Below are 15453 nucleotides of genomic sequence, written 5' to 3'. Positions count from 1 at the left end.
CACTCGGCACTCAAAAATGCTGTTATTTTCAGTCGAACAGACATGAAATGATATTGAGCTCCTGTGAAATCTCTCTATTAGAGATACCTGGCCACACCCCAAAAAGAAGGAAAGCTCTTCATTGTGATACCTGGTAATGCGTAGCCAACATAATTGATGATAATTTCAACTTGTCAGTTCTTTCTTAGTTGGCCCTCTGACCATTCAGAGGGGGAAGATGCAGAGCAAAGAAAGAAAGCTGGAGTCCCTTTATAAATAGACTTACAGAAACCCAGATTTGATGATAGAGAAATTAGTGTTGAAAGAATTCTTGCGGGCACAGGGTTGACAGTCCTTTATGGGTGTAGTTGATCTGTTTCACGTTATCGTTTCCAGGTTTCTTCAACCCGGTGACTCAAACTGGGCTGCCCTCTTAGCCTGGGAAATCCCTGCAGCGGAAACTGGGGGGAAAGAGGCCCTTTGTGATATTCTCAAAATGAATCACCAGTGATTACAGCCAATTCAATCTTGGATTCGTTCAACTATGTTACCTTGAAAAGTGGAAGCACCCTTGCCTTTCCCTTTTCCTTCCTTTGTTCGCCAGCCAGCCACAAGTCTCTGGGTCCACCACACCCCTCACCTCTTACACAAAGACCTTCAGCTTGGAAGTTGCAGCAGTCCCCCTGGGGAGGAGCCCGCGGAAGCCTCCCCACTCCATTCCCACCCTCCGGGCTTTTCTGGCAGGTGCCGGTTGACCAAGTTTTCCCTTGTTGCAGCGTTCGTGTTTTGCGTTTCCTCTCTTTCAGTAACTCATGATTACTAAGGTAATAAGAATTGTTCTGTGGAGTTAACAAACCCCCCGGGTGGGTAAAACTTGTGCTCACGGTGAAGAGACTCTGAGAGTCCTTGGTTAAGAAAGCTCTTTGCAGAAGCGTAACTAGGCTTTCATGCTGTCTAGAAAACCCAGGAAGAAGGTTGAAGCAAACGAAGGCATCTGGTGGGATTTTATTAGGATGGGCTCCTACAGTGGTCTGTCTGGACTACTTGGGGACATGTCGGGGGGAGAAAAAAGAGCTGTGGTGTTCTGGCCTATCACTGTGCCTTCCCTCTGTTCCAGGGAGCAGACAAAATAGCGCTTTGAGGAGGGCAAAGCTGGTGCTGCGACAGAATTTTTTTTTTATAAATTAACGTTTATTTATTTTTGACACAGAGAGAGAGCATGAACAGGGGAGGGTCAGAGAAAGAGGGAGACACAGAATCTGAAACAGGCTCCAGGCTCTGAGCTGTCAGCACAGAGCCTGACACGGGGCTCAAACCCACAGACTGTGAGATCATGACCTGAGCCGAAGTCGGTTGCTCAACCGACTGAGCCACCCAGGCGCCCCTGCGACAGAATTTTTTAGTTCAGTCCTCTTTGACCCGATTCAGCCAAAGAACTCCTGAGCCCCAGCTCTGGACGGTGTAGAGCTGCCTTAGGTTCCATTCCGGCCCTCCTGGGGCTGCCTCCTAGGAAGAGAGATGGACACAGAGACAGGATGTTATGACATACCTGCCTTTTCCAAATGCCAGCCTGGTGCTCAAAAACATTGAATAAACATACCTCACCTCCACAAATTTTGCCATAAAACCATACCTAACAAGCGGGTTGTCACTTGCTCACTACTTTTCCTTAAACCTCCTTTCTGTTTCTCTCTCTCTCTCTCTCTCTCTCTTTTTTTCCCTCTTTACTTAGCCTCACCCTCATCATACACAGTGTGAAATTGTGGGTCTGATGTATTAGTTACATTGTTACAAATGCACATTAAAATAAATGCATAAGCAAGTAAACGTGTCCCTTCGTGTACTACATAGGCACCGTGCCTCACCTATTCCCAGCAGCGGGGGGAGACCACCCATGGGGGATCGTTGCCATATGCTGCGTGCTGCATGTAGGAACATGACAGAGATCTTCCAGAGGCGACGCCATGGAGCTGGGGAGGAAGGGGGTAGAGTGAGGTCAGAGGACTTCCCTGAAGATTCTGAACTGAGATTCAAATCATAAATGGGAGTTTGCTAGGGAGTCCTGGGGAAAGAGTGCTCTCGACAGAAGGAGCAAACGGTGCTAAGTTTGAAGTATTAGAGAAAGGAGCGAGGGAAGGAGTAAGATATTCATTTGTCCGGTAAGTATTTCATGAGTGCCTCCTTCCAAGCCACATACGGCATCTGCTTATTTGTTAGTTCTGTACATCATCGGTTCTGGGAGGATATACCAGGAAGTGTGATGCATGGTGTTGCTCACAAGTTGCTTGTAATCTACTTATATAGGTCACACACACACACACACACACACACACGCACACACGCACACACACTCACAGGTATCCAGAGACAAACATCCAAAGAGAGCATATGATTAAGGACCAAAATAGTAGCACTGATAAGTTCCGTACTGAGTTCAGAGGAGAAATTCTGCAGATAGCACTGGCTGAGGAAGGCGTCCGGAAAGTGAGGGACTTTGAAGAAGGGGGTAGAACTGGAAGAGAAATAGGTCAGGAGGAACAGCTGCAGTGACAGGAACGCATTTAACTTGTCTTCACTCTCTGGCTTCTAGACCAACGGTTGGCACCGGCCCCTAATCCAGGTTCTTAACCCCGTGCCTGAAGGAATGTTCGGGGGTCTGTGACTCTCTGGGCGCTGCATGCAAATGTTGGTGTGAATTCATACGTGCGTTTTTCTGAGCAAATTATTTCTGGTTTTCATCAGATGCTCCAGAGAGTACCTACCTCAACATTGCTTTGGAGCTTCGGCAAGTCTATTCTGATGTGCCTTTATCATCTCCGGTGATCCCTGTTGTTGTTTCTTTAAAACTTGCGCTTTTTTTTTTTCATTATAACAAGTATCCAGTTTTCATAAACTTGAAGGGCAACAACACTTCTCAAAGTTATTGGATTCATGTGCCCCAGCGAGGTCAGACTGTGAGGCCCACCCAAGCTCTTAACCACCACAGTATCCTCCTTTGTTCAGTCTGGATTCACACGGTCAACCTCACCTCCACTGTTCACGCTTTTACTATTCGCAGCTTGTGAAACAACACTGAGTAGTTGGCCCTGGTCACTGACCTTGACGTGAGTGTTAATTTTCTCCTTTTGACACCTGATTTTACTACTCATCGTACTCAGAAGAGCCGGTCCTTTGGGAACTCTGGTAACGAAGCATGCTTTAAATACCTTCCATACATCCCATTTTTTTTAAACATGATATTTCAGTACGATAGCTACACGGGAGCCCCACAAACAGCAGTGTCACCATTTTACAATCAATAGTTATATGAACCTGTTTGCAAAGGCACTGCGTACAATTTTCTAAATTAACTATTGTTCTCTTTCTTCTTATTGCTCAAAAGTAGGGAGAAGCTTATAACCAAGTCCCGCGTTCCCATCTCCTAACTTCTTTTATAAACTCGTGGCCAATTATTTCTCCTCTTAGCCCCACTACTCACTCTTCCCACCCGGATTATTTTGAAGCAAATAAATCCCACATATATAATTTCACCCTTAAATATCTCAGCATCGTACAGGATTTAAAGTAGGCTTCGTTATAAATAGCACAGGCCGCTTGCCAGGTCATGGAAAAGTCTTGTGCTATATACAACCGCGTGTGAAAGAATTTTATTTAACCAGGGTCCTCGTTGCTTCTCTGAACATTCCTGTTTGGTAATTTCTATAGGTTAAAAGTCTTTGTGATAATGAAGTCTGTCACACTTTTGAGGATCACTCTTGCTGTGAGGTGTAGTTTTAGTTAAATCAATTCAAGGGCAATTATGTGTGTATAGTCAATTCTGCTATAAAATCTGTTTTGAGAACGTGGATTTGTTCCACCTCCACGGATACGTTAAGGAACGATTCGGACATAACTGAATTGCATGTGTGCTTATGCATGATTTCATCCCCCAGGAAAGAGTAGGCGAGGGCGGAAAACCGCCACTTGCTGAACCGGACTGGGGTGAAATACATTTCCCCGCCCCCCTCCCCCCAAGACATCAGCATCCACCTCAGGCCACCCTGGGTGTTGTGAGCCGCACTATGTGCGTCTGGTGCTACAACCGTCTGTCCCATTGTACGCCACACTGCTTCCACCCACCGCACAGGAGCCCACAGGCCGCAACCCTTCCAACGCCCATTTCCAGAGGCAAACGCCAGGTCTTCTTCAAGGCAAAGTGCAACATTTACTGCAGTATTTATGCATGTCTTTGGGTTTTTGTTTTTAAGTTTATTTATTTATTTATTTTGAGAGAGACAGAGACAGCATGACTGGGGGAGGGGGGAAGAGACTGAGACAGAGAATCCCGAGGTGGCTCTGCCCTGTCAGAGGGAAGCCCCAGGTGGGGCTCGAACTCCAGAAACCGCGAGATCGTGACCTGAGCCGAAACCAAGAGTCAGATGCTGAGCCACTGAGCCACCCGATGCTGCGGTATTTATGCATTTCTTAACCATTTCTTAACCATTTCTTTATGCTGTGTGACTCTTTTTATGAGATAGCTAGCCTTTTTTTCCTTTAATGAGGCCTGGACAAATTTTCAAGTGTTGTGTCCCTAACCTAGGGTTTCTCAATCTCGGTGCTTTCGTATACTGGCCTGGGTAATTCTGTGCTGTGGGAAGTGTTCTGTGCCCTGCAGGATGTTTACCAACATCCCTGGCCTTTCCCTACCCCCTTCTCTTTACCACTGCCCACCAGTGTGACAACTAAAAATGTTTCCAGACATTGTAATTGTCCCCTAAGGAGAGGGGTAAAATTGTATGGGATTTTGAGATTTTGTGAGTGATAGAGAAGCGCTGCTATAACCCCATGTCCCATGAGCCCTGTGGTATTTTTCAGATTACTTGCATAGCATGATAATTTTTAGGAACGTATATACGTCCCATCATAGCAGAAGTGACTGTCCATATGAAATGAGTGTTTGAACATGAATGCTTATGCAGATCGTATTTATACGGCACTGTTGAATTCCCTTTACTTCGCATGGAGTTCAAAATGTAAATTTCTTTTTTAAAAAAATTTTTTAACGTTTATTTATTTTTGAGACAGAGAGACAGAGAATGAACGGGGGAGGGTCAGAGAGAGGGAGACACAGAACCCGAAACAGACTCCAGGCTCCGAGCGGTCAGCACAGAGCCCGACGCGGGGCTCGAACTCACGGACCACGAGATCGTGACCTGAGCCGAAGTCGGCCACTTAACCGACTGAGCCACCCAGGTGCCCCTCAAAGTGTAAATTTCTTAAATGAAGAGAACCACTGACTTCTAAAAACATCTTTGCTTTCAAAGTACATAGACCTTCAACCATACAGAATCATATAACCAAAACAATGTTAACAACAATAGCTATTATTTTTGGATATTCCTTAAGAACCAAGCACTGTGGTACGAGCGTTATATTTATATTTACCCTTCACAAGATCTCCTTCCAGGAGCCACTGTCTGTCACCCCCGTTTACCAGGAGAGAGCTCTCTGAAGGAAAACTGAGTCCCTGATGAGTCTGGAGATTGGCCTGGGGCCAGCCATATAACATGGGGATAGTAAGCTTCAGGACAGTGTCTCTAACTCCCAAGTCTGCATCGTCATGCCTCTGGAGCCTCCTTACTTAAGGACATCAGCAACTATTTACTGAGCACTTCCTCCTTTTATCAAAGCCGTGACTGTGGCATTGGTAACATAGCAAGTAGCTGAAAAGCCAAAATGCTCAGATGAATTATTTCATAGTAACTATACTGAAGCCCTATGCTAACATTAAAAATAAGGTTGTAGAGAAAGAATTGTTTGGGAAACCTTCATGCTTTATTTACCCAGCAGCATGTGTGTCTATTTCTCCTAAGAAACACAGAGAAGGTAGCATTGCAGATCAGGAAGCACCATTATCATCTTCGCGTGCTAGGATCACTGATGATTTCTGGCCTCATCATTTTGCTTAACCCTATTTGTGAAATCTTCAGATGAACATGTATATTATGGGTAATATGTAATATTTAAAGAAACATGCTTTTCAAGAGAAAAGTGAAGCCTGAAATAGCACAAGAGATAATAAAAGGGAACTAGACACTTAATGAGTTCAAGTTGGATTAAATTCTAGAATATAGAAAGGGTTTGCAGATGTGATTACAAAACCACTGTCAGCAGTCTTAGAGAAATCAGAGACTGGGAGCAAGGCCAGGGAATTGGAGACAGGAATATGTTATTCCAGTTTTCAAAAATGAGAAAAATGTGGGTTCTAAAAGCTAGAAGGCAATGGATATAGCATTCAGAACTCCATTATTAAACACACCCTTCACGAACGTTTGGGAAAGAGAGCTCAGCCACAGGCAGCCAGGAGCTTGCAGCGGTCCAGGTCGTGCTGGCCTCACTTTACTTCCTCTTTCAAGACTTGCTTTTTGGTAGACCAGTAAAAAATGGCAGATATGGTGCATTTCAATTCCAGCAAGAGTATTTCCTACACAGGTGTGGGCTCCTCGTGGAAAGTGTGGACTACATGATAATTCGATGAGTTAGATTCACAGCTAACTGAATGAGTCGTATTAATCACCAGTGGCTACAAATTGTCTGAGCAAGGAAGGTACCGTGCTGATAAGCCTCTACACGCACAGCCTTGTCCCTGGGTGCCGTTGGCTTAGAAAGGCTGTCATATTCTGGAAGGCACACAGTGTATAAATAGCAGACTCGTGCAATGTGCTTTTACCTATTATTTCATATTGCCTTCCTAGAAAATAAGTAGGGATTGAAATGAGGGCTTTAATTGCAGGCCACAGGTCTTTGTCTCCTGCATTAGGTTGATCAGTGATTCATTCGCAAGGAAGCGCAGAACTAGTCACATTGGAAGAAGACATACAGCTGGGGGTTTGGACCCCCTGTCCACACCACTCCTTCCTTTCCTCTGATTGTAGGAGTGAACTCTCCCACTGACAGGGCTGGGGCAGAGGACCGGAGACACATGGGCAGGAGTAGAAACCACACTCCAGGCCTCTTTTTCCAAAAATATATTTGCTGAGGTCACCATGAAGTTCAGCCCTTTCTGTACTTTCCGTGGACTTTTTGCCTGAATAACAAAGAGGACTTTGGCCCATTTATTTCATTCGTGCTTTCGGTTGCAAATAAATCTTTGGCCAAAAAAACAAACAAACAAAAAATCCTTCTGGCTCGGAAAATAAAGAATGTATCACTTTTGTTAAACTTTCCTCAACAAATGGAAGCTGGAAGGAGAAAAGAGAGAAAGGGGAAAGAAGGGATGAGCAGGGACGAAAAAAAAAAAAAAAAGAAAGGAGGGAGGGGAGGAGAAAAGGGGGAAAAAGCAGAAGGGAAGACGGAAAGGAGAGAGCAGAACAAAGAGTGAGAAAGGAAATTTCTTCTTCGTGTGAGATAATCAAATTAGTTTTTAAGGCAGCAGCGGGAAAGAAAGGGGTCACAATTTCCCCAGCTGTTTGGTCTGGGATGCAGTGTAAACAAGGGCCCCTCCTCCCCGGTCAGGTCCCCAGGAGGCTGTGACTCTCAAGGGGGCCTGAGTGCCTGCTTGGCCAAACCCAGGGGCACTTTCAGAACTGCCCCTGTTTGCTGAGTCGGCAGGAGTCCTAGAGCGGAGGTGGGTGGGATCTGACCCCTTCTCCTCTTCATTCTTTTGAAAGCCAATAGCAGAGAATGCCAGTGAAGGGAGATATCCTGGAACACTCGAGGTCAGCTCTGATTAGGAAATTGGGGCACAGTTCACAGATCCTTCCTGACTGCGGCGTTGAGTTTATAGTGAGGTGTTTTTTTTTTTTTTTTTTTTTTGCTGGTGATAGGAAATGTGCACGATGAGGATTTGGCCAGGCATAGAAGTGAGGACTCGTGGTCTGCTGGGCTTAACTTTATTTTCTTCTTCATCAAGAATACATCCTGGTACATTTGCATCAATGGAATGTTCTGCAGTCATTAGAAAGGATGATATGGACTGCAGAGCAAGAGAACTTAGCGGAAAAAGATGCCCGCGGTGTGTATCTGTTACGGAAGCACAAGTGTAATACGACAGAGTAAACTTTGATTTTCTCTGGGTGGTAGGATTGCAGGTGATTTCTAAATGTCATGGTTTTCTGCATTGTCTGTTTTTATACTAATAATTATAGCTAATGTGTATGGAGGTTTGCCCATGTGGGTGCCATTTCCTGTGGGTATGATGCCAAGAATTTCCTAGCAATCACTTCGCTGGCTCCTTTGCAAAGAGACCAGTGAAGAATGTACTATTATCATCGTCATTTTACTGATGAGGCAACATAAGCCCCTTTAAGGTTATGCAGCCAGAATGCACCGGAAGACTGCCCTCCCGTCCACACCAAAGCCCATTGAGCACCACCTGACCATACTTGTTTAATGAAATCAATAAAACTTTTTCAATGAAAACATATCTTGACAGTTGGTTAAATCCAATTTTGAACAAATGCAGCTATTTTTTTGAGAGAGAGAGAAGAGAGAGAATGCGAGCAGGGAAGGGGCAGAGGAAGGGAAAGACAATCTCAAGCAGCCTCCACACTCCGTACCGAGCCTGACGTAGGGCTTGATCCCATGACCCTGGGATCATGACCGGAGCCTATACCAAGAGAGAGACACTCAACTTACTAAGCCACCCAGGTGTCCCCAAAATGCAGCTATTGAAAATGAATTGGTAGACAAATAATTAAGGTTGATGCAAAACGTTCCTGCTATTCCTTTATGTGAGAGCACAGACACACAGGCCTCATTCCATTGCCTGTGCCTCTATGTAACCCTAGAAAACATAAGTGTCTGTTCTGATATTTTAACTGCTACTCTTTCAGTGTGGGCATGAGGGTAATTTCATCCTCTTTTCTTGATAGTGTTTTCGAAATTTCTGTAGAAAAAGGGTAGCAATCTCTCCCTCTGCCTTCCTGACACCCAGTGCACCTGCCTGAACACCCTTTTGTGAGCTTTTTGAGCAATAGCTTCTCATCCATCCCCTTTTCTCTCCCCTGGGAACTGCCACTCCATGAGCTTCAGCCTTCTTTGGCCAGAATCTGAGCTGGTGCCTTAGAGACGAGGAACAGAATCCAGAACATCCAAAAGAGTTGGCAGAACACTGCAATAGAAGCCTGCCTCCCAAGTTTCACATCTCTGTTTTGTTTGCACCTCGGGGCAGCCCACAGAGGCCAAAGCCAGGCTTATCAAAAGGGGATTGTTAGAAAGGCTCTTGAATCCCAGGGCTCAGGGTACAGGACCTGGCCATTGGACAGTTGAAATTTAAAAATCATGTCAAGATTTCTGCAAGGGTTTCCATGAGAAGCAGCTGGAAAATGTCTCTTGGGGCACCTGGATGGCTCAGTCAGTTAGGCGTCTGACTGCAGCTCAGGTCATGATCTCATGGTTCGTGGGTTTGAGGCCTGCATCAGACTCAGTGCTGACAGCTCAGAGCCTGGAGCCTGCTTCGAATTCTGTGTCTCCCTCTCTCTCTCTGCCCCTCCCCTGCTCACATCCTATTTCCCTGTCTCTCAACAATGAATAAATGTTAAAAAAAAAAAAATTAAAAGAAAAAGCTTTCTAAAAAAGAAGGAGCTGGAAAATGTCTCTTGAACCCGAAAGACTGGCTGTGTATTAGTCAAAGAGACTCAATGCAAGCCAGGTGCCTAGCCCTTATACCTGCTGTGCACTTTGCCTGAAATTCCATTGTTCATAGCAGAACTATTTATTAGGTGCCTACTGTACACAAGATACCGTTTCAGGTGTTTTGGAGGCAGAAGACAACAAAACTGACCCAATCCCTGTCTCCGTGATGCTTGATGTTCTAGCCCTTCTACCTTCTTGGCTGCTTAGAGATCACCTGCTCATATGTTAAGACACAGAGTTTTAGGCCCACCCTGGAGACTTCCATGATCATGTGGGGGGAAAGGGGTTAGGCACACTTTTCCCAGATTCCAATGTATTTTGTTGGCACCTGTTTTCTATTATATAATTTATGATAGATGTGTTTATTTGTGTGTAATGTAATTATTTGTTTGTGTCTTTTTCTCAAAGACCACGAGCTTGAGATACCTGGGTTCAAATCCAGTTTCCACCACTCAACTAGCTGTGTGACCCTAAGCTGTGTAACTAGGCTCTTGCAAACAGAAATGGGGGCAGGAGTCAGGTGCCCTGCCTTTACTCCTAGGCCTTTGATCTTTGGGCATGCTCCCCTTTGCACTCCCTCCCCCCTCCTCCCCTTCACTCCACCCCCCACTAGCTCCAACCCCCACTACTACTCAGATTCAAATATGGAGAATCTAATTTGACTTCAAATTCAACCTTCTAAGATATGGCGGAACAACAACAGGGAAGGGACTTTGGTTCCTCAATGATCCTGTTGGGGAACAGACTGCCATCCTAGACACTTTGTCTCGGGGCTGTTAGATGGCACAGAAATCTCTCTATTCTTTCAACGACTGTATTTTAGAGGCTTCTTTGTTACAACAACCAAGCCCTTGCCTTCGCTGATATGGGGGAATATTTTGGTTTCTCAAGTAATCTCTGAACACATGGCGATCACGTTTTTTTACCCCTGAAATTGTGACAGTTTGTGAGAGTGAAGGAGGTGCTATTAATAAGGATTCGGGATAATGAGAGCAAAATAGTCTACCCGTTTTTAAGCAACTTCCAACCTCTTCTAAGATGTAACATTTACTTGTGTGTGTTTTTTTTTTTTATTTCATTACTAGGATGGGGAGGAAGGATGGAGACTGGCAATATTATTAGTAGCATCTGACCAAGGGGAGGGGGGGCGTTATTGGCTAGAAAGTTGCTGGTCTTTGTCTAGAGAGCGCAGACAGAATTACCATCCCCAGGGGATACAGATATGGCAATTAGCAGCTCTGCAGATCCGTATCCTTTGGAATCTTAGGTGAGCCTAAAGGGATTTCTAACATGTCTGGGAATATTTGATGGCTTTAAGGAGCCAAGAATATCTTCATTTGCATTTGAGTGGAGACGAACGTATAGGTGCATCTTAAAATTCACACAGAGATGGGTAGGAGGAAATGGATACGAGGATGCCCACGGTGCAGTCTCACGTTCTGGAACTGAAGCCTCTAGAACCCTTTCCAGACAAGCTTTGAGACATACCAACCCCAGAGTGTTGCATCAGGGGCTAATTGGCAAAGTGCTGTGTTCAGCTTGAAAGAAGGGCATTGTCCCTACAGGCTGGAACTTGACTAACTGAAAAATGGCAGGAAATTCAGAAAGCCCCAGTGCCCACTGGGAACTGCAGAGCTGGCAGACTGGTGAACATCAGAGCTCAGTTCTGCACCTGTTTCTCCCTAGATGATTTCACATATGCCCACGGAAACATGCATTACTTGTTCAATGAAAGGGGTTTTCTTTTTTAGGATGATAAACATACCACCAGAAAATCGGGCCATCAGGTTGATACACAAAGAAAATGTGCCCTTGAAATGATTCCCATCACTTAAAATTAGCAGAATGGTTTTCAAGACCTCTTCATGAGGACTAAACCTTTACCCACGCCATTTTCCTTCCATTGCAAACTCATTTACTGAGCATATTAGGATTATCATCAAACTAAAACCTGCATGCCTCAATTGGACCCCCAATCCATTATGTCCTGTTCTGTTTTGTTTTGCCCTGTCTTCCCTGACTATTGTTGCATCACTATAGGAGGCGATGTAGTGTGAGATAGGCTTACATCTGGCTAGTTAAATTTCAAGCGGGCTGGTAGCCGCAGAAAAGGTTATTTACAAGGCCACATTATAAAGGTTACAAAGCAGTTAGTTGGAGAGAGAGGAAATGTTAGCATTCAGATGCAAAAAAACTTTAAAACCATAATCTGCCAAATAAAACTGTTTCCTTGGAGCTGAGTAAATATTCTCCCAGGGATGGACCTGAGGAATCAGACAGCTGCATCTATTTATGGTTTCCCCTGTGTCTCCTTCTCTCTGAGTCAAATCAGCTCTACGGAAAGCAGTGACAGTTCCTTTATAAAACCTCCCTCTTCCCAGCAAGAGACAGAGGCAGTGCATGAGTGTAACAGAGAGCCAGCTGCCATTGAAATGTTCCGACCATCTGCTTCTTCCTTATTTTTCCCTACTCTGTACACATTATAATGTTTTTCCTGATTCATCTGTTTGTAGGGAGCAGATGCGATTGTCATCACCATTTTCCACTTACTGAACACCTACTATGTTCTAAGTGCCATGTTAGTAACTTGATACGAGTTATCTCATGTGAGACCCACAAAAATACTTAATAGAATGTTATTGGCCCATTTCACTGATGGTAAAACTGAGGCCTAGAAGTTTTAAGAGATTTGCCAATGGCCACATTGCTAATAAGCAGGAACTTCTGAACCTAAAGCCTGTCTTTTGAAAGAACTTTGTGCCGTGGTGAAAAAAACTTCAAAAAAGTTCTGAAGAAGGTGCATTTTTAGCACCTTTTCAACGCCCTCTTTTCAAGCCAAAGGGAATGCCTTGGTGCCCTATACCACTTTTCCCAAACTGCCAAGGGTCTCAACAGCTTCAACAGTATCTTTCTTAGTGGTATTTGCATTTGAATATGAGTCTTCTCGAAAACAAGACAATGAAAGATCCAAAGAAATCACTTCTAAAGGTTGAATTTCAGACCATGCAAGCAAGCAAAGAGGGAAGATCTTTGTATGTTGGTAGCCTTCCCCAAGGCTTCTATGGTGACTCCAGGTAGATGCTCCTACTCTGAAAATTTTAACAACCCTGGCTTTCAGCAATGTCAAGTTCATAACACAGGAACTCTCAAAAACAGGCTACACCTTAAGCTGTTTGATTCATCAAAACCAGAACAACAAGAAAAATTCTTTAAGCCATTGGTAGGAGTCCGTATTTATTTTGAGAGCAGGGGCAAAGTGAATTTATCCAGATCAAGACTAGAAAGAGGAGCGCCTGGGTGGCTCAGTTGGTTAAGCGTCTGACTTCAGCTCAGGTGGTGATCTCACAGTTTGTGGGTTCGAGCCCCACATCGGGCTTTGTGCTGGCAGCTCAGAGTCTGGAGGTTGCTTGCTTCAGATTCCGTGTCTCCCTCTCTCTGCCCTTCCCCTGCTCGTGCTCTGTCTCTCTGTCTCTGTCTCTCTCAAAAATAAATAAACAATTAAAAAAAAGAGTAGAAAGATACAGATCCCTGACTTTGTTATGATAAACAAGGTACTTGTTTTCTAGCAAATAAAAATGTGTTCTTTGGATACTCTTCTTCCTCAAGTCCCTAGGACTGGCCTTCAGTCTGCTGTTGCAAATCTAAAACATTCCAGTTGGCAGAAAAAGAGACTGTTTTCTTGGTGGACAACTGTGAGTTGAGTTTGGACAATGATTGTTCTGCTTCCAGAAAGTCCCTAGGGGAGTGGGGGCAGAGAGAGGAAGGGGGACTTGTAACTCAGCCAGGTGTTAGACACCTCCTCTGGGGTCCTCCTCTGCTAGTCCCCAGAATCCCAGGCCTGGAACAGACCCCACTGATTTTTTTCCAAAGTTTGAGCTTTATTAGAGAGTAACAGTCAAGGGATTTTTCAGCGCACATTTCTTCAGCTCTGGAATTCTGGATCTAAGCTCCTGGTGTAAATGAACTTGCATATACCAACCCCTAAGACACGGTGCGACTATAAAGCACGGAGTTGTTTTTCTTTCCATGCCTTTTCTCATTTCCAGGAAGCGAGGCTGAATAAGAGGAGTATTTGAGATGTTATTTGGTTTAGAAGCGGGTTTGTAGAAAAGAATGTCACCCTAAGGGTTTTCTGTGATAGGTAAATTTTTCTCCTCTGCTAAATGAATAATTAATGTTGTTTTAATATAGAGCTGACCCTTAATTTAGACAATTTATATGCATGAATGCCAACTCCTTCTTTCTCACAGAGCAAATGGATTCTTTTAACCTACTAAGAGGACGGGCCTAAAATAAGTAAACATTTGGGTGGTCTCTTGATATTCACAGAGCACATTTGAAATTAACTAATTTGCCCTCTATGAGAAACAGACTTTAGTGCTGTTCAAAGAGCTGGCGCTTTGAAATTAAGTAGCACAAGTTGTCTTCGTATATCCTCTGACTTGCTTAGGTTGTTGTTCTAATGGCGGCATTTACTAATGAAGAGAAGGAAGTTGCCAGAGCTAGGGACAGAAGGCTAGGGTGGGCCTCTTCTAGAAAGTGAATTTCAACCATCAGGAATGAAGAGGAAAATTAACCATGTATGTGACTGCAGTCTTAGAACATGGTTATTCTCTGTCTCTCTTCCCCCTACATTCCTGTTTCCCCATCTCTGGCACAGGGGGCCGCCTCTAAGCTGCATCTGGGGCTCCTTGGCCAGCTAGCTTCAAGTTGGATTCGGCTAGACAGGGACACCGACAAGGAAGTCAGGGGGCAGGAGAGAAAGAAGTCAGGGTATGTCTTCCCTCCTCCCTTAGTGTTTTGTCATTTCCCCCCCCCCGGCAGTGACTAAGGCTACCACTTATCTCTTCAGCCCAAAGGACAGTTGTCTTAGTCAGCTTGGTCTAACAAATTACCATAGACTGGATGGCCTAAACATCCTAAGTAAGAAATTTATTTTCCCACAGCTCTGGAGGTTGGGAAATCCAAGATCAAGGCACTGGCAGATCTGGCGTGTGGTGAGGGAATACCTCCTGGTTTGCAGATGGACCTCTTTTCTTTGCATCCTCCTAGGGCAGAGAGTGGAGAGAGAAGTCAGTTCTCCTGTCTCCTCTTAGAAAGGCAGCAATCCCATGGGGCGCCTGGGTGACTCAGTCGGTTAAGTGTCCAACTTCGGCTGAGGTCATGATCTAGCGGTTTGTGAGTTTGAGCCCGCGTTGGGCACTGTGCTGACAGCTCAGATTCTGTGTCTCCCTCTCTCTCTGCCCTTCCCGCACTCATGCTCTGTCTCTCCTTCAAAAATAAACATTAAAAAATTTTTTTTAGAAAGGCAGCAATCCCACTCATGAAAGCTCCACCCTTGTGACCTAATTACCTCCTAAAGGCCCCACCTCCTAATACCATTGTTGAGAGGGTTTTAACGTATGCATTTGGGGGCATACAGCATTCAGGCCATAAAAAAACAGTCATAACTACTTAGTTTTGCTAGTCTTTTAGTGCCTTGCCACCTCTTGTTTCTCTGCATCCACCCCTCCCATCGTGAGCACCTTCTCATTACAACCGACCTCAGGGTTGGGGGTGCATCCTTTTAATTGCCAGGATCCTGATAAACCACACAACTGGCTTTTCCTTAATAAGTTTAAGAAATACTAAGAGTTAGCCTTCTTAGGGTGACCCCAGAGTTAGTTCAGTAGCGATCACAATGGGAGCTAATGCTTACTGGCTTTCCATGCCCTCATGTACTCTACTAAGCACCGTTCACAAAGACACCTAGGAAGTGAGGACTGACCGTCCCTGAAAGTTACTCAAGGTAATACGCTGCAGGGGGGCAGAAACCACTTATAGGGCACTTACAGCTAAAGCCTATTTAAGTCCAAAGGA

General features: G+C 44.7%; 1 long non-coding RNA gene across 1 annotated transcript in view; it reads right to left on the bottom strand.

Moving 5' to 3' along the window:
- Positions 1–1293: 1293 nt before the first annotated feature.
- Positions 1294–15453, bottom strand: part of LOC122487402 — a 65924-nt gene continuing 51764 nt past the window's right edge. Inside the window, exon 3 of the long non-coding RNA XR_006298369.1 lies at positions 1294–1485. This is a non-coding gene — a long non-coding RNA (uncharacterized LOC122487402). The remainder of the gene's footprint in view (positions 1486–15453) is intronic.

This window comes from Prionailurus bengalensis, chromosome A2, assembly GCF_016509475.1.
Source record: "Prionailurus bengalensis isolate Pbe53 chromosome A2, Fcat_Pben_1.1_paternal_pri, whole genome shotgun sequence".
NCBI classification, from domain to species: Eukaryota; Metazoa; Chordata; class Mammalia; order Carnivora; family Felidae; genus Prionailurus; species Prionailurus bengalensis.
The sequence above is the reverse complement of the archived record's forward strand: the minus strand, read 5'-3'. Positions and strand labels throughout refer to the sequence as shown.